The sequence below is a fragment of the Mandrillus leucophaeus genome, unplaced genomic scaffold, assembly GCF_000951045.1.
Source record: "Mandrillus leucophaeus isolate KB7577 unplaced genomic scaffold, Mleu.le_1.0 Scaffold165, whole genome shotgun sequence".
In the NCBI taxonomy this organism is placed as follows: Eukaryota; Metazoa; Chordata; class Mammalia; order Primates; family Cercopithecidae; genus Mandrillus; species Mandrillus leucophaeus.
The window spans coordinates 2801769-2808908 of NW_012101643.1; positions in this window are offsets into that span (position 1 = coordinate 2801769).

Here is a 7140-nt window from a genome sequence, read left to right on the forward strand (position 1 = left end):
CCTCCTAAAGTGCTAGGATTACAGGCATGAGCCACCATACCCAGGCAAAATTGAGTCTTATAAGCAAAATGTTAAATTATATCTATTTATATAGAGCCCACATTTTTAAAAAAACTAGTAAAAAAAATCATGATTTTAGACATGAATTGTAAGCTCTTGCTACTTAGCAGGGTTAACTGATTAAACAGAAATAGATGCCATATTCTATCCATGTGAACCGTATTGTTTCAAGGAATACTCTAAGCTAAGGAACACTCTGGCAGTGATTTTGCTTATTATTTTGTTGCTGTGTTATTTTTGTTACCATAATTTTAAAATTTTTGGACCCCTCTCCAACTATTCATTAAATAGCGCTGCTAGTGCTGGGAAAATATGCCCCAACTCAATAATTTTGGAATACAAGCTAGATATGATAAAACCGTATCCAGAACTTTAAAGAACTGCCTTGGTAAGCTGTGAATTTAGAAACCAGAACTCTTGTCACAGAACCTGTGACAATCATGATAAAAAAAATTGAAAGCAAAAATTTGCCACATGGATTATACATTTGTGAGCCCTGAGAACACATACCCTGCTATTCTTATGAGAAAATTAATCAAAATATGTAAGTTTTAAATTATGCAACATCTTCAGGAATGCATTCTTTACAAAACCACAACACTCATATCCTTATACATACATCTGCTTCCCCAGGAAATGTCATGGATAGTGTCATCTACCTCTTCTGATTATCTTCCCCAATCTAAAGGCATTAATTTCTCCTTTGAATCCTCTTGCATTGACCTAATCTCCCCCACACCCCAATACTAGCCCCATCCATGAGCACCAAACTTTTTTTTCACCCTCCAGACCCCCTATGATCAGATTCACCAGGCTTACCTCTGAAGTTCTACAGGATCATGTCCCAAATCCAGTCTTTTCAGGTGGGAGAAACAAGCTTCTAGAACTATGGTTTTGTCATAAAATAAAAGAATCTTAGTGATGAGAGGGATCTTAGGAGGAGTATACATTAATTCATCTCGATAGCTCAAAGGATGAGATAGCCTGTTTTGTGAAATACATTTTTTGAATGACTTACAGACTATGATACTAGTACTAAAAAACGCTGAATTATTTGATATGAGGAAAATGTATCTGAAATTATGTAAAATGTAAAGGCAAAATGATACTAAAAATGTATAAATAGTATATATGGGCCGGGCGTGGTGGCTCACGCCTGTAATCCCAGCACTTTGGGAGGCCAAGGCAGATGGATCACGAGGTCAGGAGTTCGAGACCAGCCTGGCCAACATAGTGAAACCCTGTCTCTACTAAAAATACAAAAATTAGCCAGGAGTGGTGGCAGGCTCCTGTAGTCCCAGCTACTCTGGAGGCTGAGACAGGAGAATCGCTTGAAACTGGGAGGCAGAGCTTGCAGTGAGCCAAGATTATGGCACTGCACTCCAGCCTAGGTTACAGAGCAAGACTCCGTTCAAAAAAAAAAAAGGTTTAAAAAGTAAATGTGTATATGCTGTATACATCCAGTGACAGTCAGACAGTAATTACATACACATACTTAGCCAAATGCAAAAGAATGATGTTTAACGTAGTGTTCATTGTTATCTTTTCTTTTGCAAAATTACTGAGATTCATTAAAAGGCTTCCCTCAGCAAGCCAGGTTCAATGTTTAACCAACCCTCCTTGCGCATAACTAATCTCTTCCAGCCTGTGTTTACACAGTTCATTATAAAGCAACAAGTGAAACCTCAGGAATTTCTACAGCAGGTTAGAGCAAGAAAAAAATCGAGGTGATTTTTTTAAATTAAAAAAAAAAAACAAAAAACTATCGAATCCAACCAAGTACTTTTCCAAAAATATTTTATCTGGGGGTATTTTAAAACACACACAAGGGGACCTCCTCTTTCGGCCTTGGAGCCCCCTCCCTGTGTCTCTGTACCGGGGAGCTTCTTCCTTCAGCCTTCTCTTTCCTTTCTTGCCTATCAAACTCTCTGCTCCTTAAAACCAAAACCAGAAACAAACAAATACACAAAAGTAGAGAGATGGTGTGATGAATACCTGTGCTTTCATCGCCCAGCTCCAGCAATTATCAGCGTGGCCAATCTTGTTTCATCTACACCTCACCCACTTCCTCCCCACCACTGGTTCATTTTGAAGCAAATCTCAGACTTCATTTCATCTGTGAAAGCTTCAAAACTAACTGTTAGATTTAAAGGTTTAATAAGATCCAGCTGGGTTTAATTTTTGGCCAGAAGCCTTTACAGGTGATATGTAGTTCCAACTGTAACTCATCAGGAGACAGAAAATAACTGGTTGTTTTTCTTTTTAGGACATCAAAACCAGTCAGTGGTTTCAGATGTTGTTAGCCTCATCCATCTACTACGAAGTTCCCATTAGTTTTTGATCAGATGATTTTAGCATCTAGCTATTGATGGTCATTGCCTAGATCCATTATTTCATTAGGAATTGAAAATGGTGATATTTTAATTCTATCATTTCTTCTGCATTTATTAGTAAGAATTCTTTTTCTCTTTCTCTTTTTCTTTTTTCTTTCTTTCTTTCCTTCCTTTCTTCCTTTCTTTCCTTTCCCTCCCTGCCTCCCGCCTTCCCTCCCTCCCTTCCTTCCTTCCTTCCCTTTACTTTTGACAGGGTCTCACTCTGTCACCCAGGCTGGAGTACAGTGCTGCGATCTTGGCTCACTGCAACCTCTGCCTCCCAGGCTCAAGCGATCCTCCCACCTCAGCCTCCCGAGTAGCTGGGACTACAGGTGCATGCCACCATGCCCGGCTAATTTTTGTATTTTTGTTAGAGATGGGGTTTTGCCATGTTGCCCACGCTGGTCCTGAACTTCATAACTCAAGCCACCTGTCTTCCTCAGCCTCCCAGAGTGCTGGGATTACAGGCCTGAGCCACTGCACCTGACCTAAGAATTATTTTATTAGGAAATAGTGCTTGATAAATAATGCTTCTTTTCATGTATTTGCCACAGTGTATCTTTAGATAGATTCCTAGAAGCTGCATTTTTTGTGTCAAAGGTTAAATGCCATGTAATTTTGCTAGATATAAGTCCAAGCACTTGTTGAGAATTCATTTAAATTCTGTTTCTGCTCTAGATAGGGGAAGGTCCAGGCTGTTCTGATGGGAAAGCGGTATTGGGTGTGAGGCCCAAGAGGCTGTAGTGGGAAACCTCTCACCTGAAATGACAGGAGAATCCAATTAAGGGAGTGTGTGGGATCAGGAGCCACTTGAAAAGCCAAAGGCCAAGAGCCAGGAAGGAAATCTACGGAATTTCAAGTAGGGCCAAGAGCAGATACGGAAGCTTCCATCCAGGAACATAAATGTGGGAAAAATGAATGCAAAAACAGTCTTGAACAAATTGGGGAAGGTCCAAGGTCATTACCCCAAATAGCAGCTGCTCTTTTACATTATTTTTCTTGGCTGGCTAGAGCATAAGACAAAGGCCCAGGGCTGTGGCACATGTTTTGATCACACTGAGGGCAGCTAACTGAAGGAGGATGTGGTAGCTGAAACCCAGTCTGTACTTTAGCCACACTCGTCCAGTCCTGCACGGCCCCTCCATCCCCAAAACGATAGGAGTGAAGGGACGAAGGCTGCCTTTTTCTAATTTGCACAAAGACGCGTTTGGCCTAACAAAATGGACAAGAATTATCCCAAATCTCCTTCCTCTTTTGCAGTTATATTCATATTTTCCTCTATAATTTAGCTATACCATGGCACTTTGAAACTCGATCTGTAGTACGAAGGTGAGGCTACATGGTATGGCCCTCTGCATTTCGATCCATAAGCAAACAGTTCTTGTTTATTTTAGAAAAATGGTTTCCAAGTCAAAATGTAATTGCCAACTGCTGGAACCTTAGGGTTATGTGAGGTGAGGCGTGTTGACACTTTCGTTTATTTGGAGATGGGGGAAGGAGGAAAAACAGCAAACCATGCAGTACCTGTTGATGTTTAAGACAGGGAACTGAAGCCTGGCTCTACCATACATACTTCAAACATTTCTGCTCACATAACCGCCAATCGAATTTTGAAAAACTATATAACTTTTCACACTTTTTACAAGGATGTTTAGGTTTGATTAGTTGAAAATGATATACATTCTAGAATCTTGTAAATATGACATTTTAAATAAAAATTGTTACACCACTCTTTTAAATGTAGTAAATGGGGCTGGATGCAGTGGCTCACACCTGTAATCCCAGCACTGTGGGAGGCTGAGGCAGGAACACTGCTTGAGGCCAGGAGTTTGAAACCAGCCTGGACAACATAGTGAGATCCCATCTCTACAGAACATTTTAAAATGAATGTATTAAATGAAATATTAGCACCAAAGTGATTTGATATTCACCATCATCCAATGGGAAAAAAAAAAAAAAAACAACTTTGCCAAGCTTTTCTTTAAAAGGAAACCCCAAGGACAACCAGCAGAAGGATTTTACATCCTCATTTTACGTTGCTCCTTTCTCTCTTGAAAATGTATTTCCATCCCATTTCCCCCAAAGAATTTTATCTAGTATAATATATTTTTAGTGCTTAAAAGCCTTTCATTGATCATTCTTATGTCTCTGCAACAAAAATATTAATATAAATTAATATTTCTGTGATCTTCAATTCCTGTGGTCTTAAGACTCTAAATATTCAAAGATTCCTTCAATTTAGTTAATTTTACAAGTCTTTTTCTTGTTACCATGATCCATACACAACCCAAATAAATAAATTTTATCATTTTGTAAATCATTGTTAAACAAAATTTTATTGGAAATTATCATTTTAATGAGAGAGGGTGTTTCAGAGCCTTCGTTAAAGCAGGCTCTGCAGGCATCAGCTTGAATTTCCTTTACTTGGGAAGATGGGTATTTTATATGCCTCAGGGCACTGCATAATATTAAAATAAAGGATGGGCTGGATGCAGTGGCTCACACCTGTAATCTCAGCAATTTGGGAAGCCGAGGTGGAAAATTGCTTGAGCCCAGGAGTTCGAGACCAGACTGGGCAATATAGTGAGACCACCATTTCTACAAAAAACAAAATAACTAACTGGGTGTGGTGACGCGCTCCTGTAGTCCCAGCCATTCAGGAAGCTGAGGTGAAAAAATCACTTGAGCCGGGAGGCTGCCGTGAGCTGTCATCAGCCACTGAACTTCCGCCCGGGGGGGCCGGGTGAGACGCTGTCTCAAAATACACATATATATTTCTCTTGTTAATCTGTATATAATATATATATGCACACACACATGCACACATATATATACACACATATCTTATATATATACATCATATATATGTTTGCATATATAGACACATATATATACATATATAGGCACACATATGATGTGTATATGTACACACACACGTGTGTATAAATATGCATATACAAACATATATACATACATGCACACATGTATATACACATGTGTATGCATATTATATTGTATATATCATATGCATACATATATATTACGTGTGTGTATACACACATATATGATGTGTATGTGTATATATAGGAGATGTATATATAGAATATATATAGGGGATATATACAGAATATGTATGGGGATTATATATATATATGATGGGTGAAAGGTTTTGGTAAAGTGGGAGAAGGGCAATTATGAAATGAGAAATAGAAAAAGAGCCAGCTTAATGCCTTAATTGCAGGGACTTTCTATCTCAGACAGACCAATGTTCAGAAAAGAGTACAAATGGAGGTTGATGGTCTCCATCTGAAGACCCCAGAGCAGGGTCCTCACCTACCCCCAGGGTTGTGCATACCCCAATTGGAAGACCGCTGGCCCATGTAATATTAGGTTAGATCCTTTCTCTAGAAATGGAGAGTAACAAAACCCACCTTGCAGAGTTGTGAGGACTAAACAAGAGAATCCCTGTCCACTGCTTGCTTGTATCATGCTGTGTAAACACAGGGTAAATGGACATTACTGTCTGAGTCAGGCATTTGTTGTTATTGCTGTTCTTATTGGTGGTAAACATGTTATGAATAATTAAGATAAGGGATGAAGAATATTTGCAAGTTCTCCATGTACCTTTATCCTAACAGTGGAGTTGTAATTGTCCGTTTTCTTGTCTGTCTCTATTCCTGGACTTGTTGGCTCCTTGAGTTGGGAGTGTCAGAGTTGTCATTGTAGTCTGAGAAGTTAACAGAGTCTGGTTCTTTTCAGAGACCCATACTAAGAGAAAGAAGTGATTCTTGCCACTTATTTCTCTTTGTCAAAGGAAAATGGGTTTCATAGTTGTTTTTGTTTGCACTGCTGCCAACATGGGCCATTGCAAAGCTCAGGTTGAGTGTTTACATAGATGGAAGGTATACTTTAGCCTTGGGAGCACTATAAAGACATGTTATTGTCTTGATAAAAAGAAAGAAAGGGCTGGGCGCTGTGGCTCACGCCTGTAATCCCAGCACTTTGGGAGGCCTAGGTGGGCGGATCATGAGGTCAAGAGATCAAGACCATCCTGGCCAACATGGTGAAACCCCGTCTCTACTAAAAATACAAAAATTAGCTGGGCATGGTAGCACGAGCCTGTTGTCTCAGCTACTCGGGAGGCTGAGGCAGGAGAATTGCTTGAACCCGGGAGGCAAGGTTGCAGTGAGCCAAGATTGTGCCACTGCACTCCAGCCTGGCGATAGAGCAAGACTCTATCAAAAAAAAAGAAGAAGGAAGGAAGGAAAGAAGGAAAGAAGGGAGGAAGGGAGGGAGGGAGACAGAAAAGAAAAGAGAAGAGAAAAAAAAAGAAAAGAAAGGCTAGGCATGGTGGCTTATGCCTGTAGTCCCAGAGACTCAGAAGGCTGAGGCAGGAGGATTACTTGAGCCAGGGAAGTAGAGGTTGCAGTGAACTATGATGACGTCACTGCGCTTCAGCCAGGACGACAGAGCAAGACCCTATCTCAAAAAAAATAAAGAAAGAAAGAAAGAAAGAAAATTAGCAAGCAAAGGAAGAATTCTTTTTTAAAAGTTTGAGAGTTAATACTCTAATGCATAACTATGCTTATCTTAAATTTAGTTAGTCAAATTTTATTGAATCGAAACTGAAGCTGTTATATTTCTGCATCTGTAAAATCTGGCTCCTAAAGAACTCCAGATTTCCTTCCAGTTCTAAAATTAAGTTTAT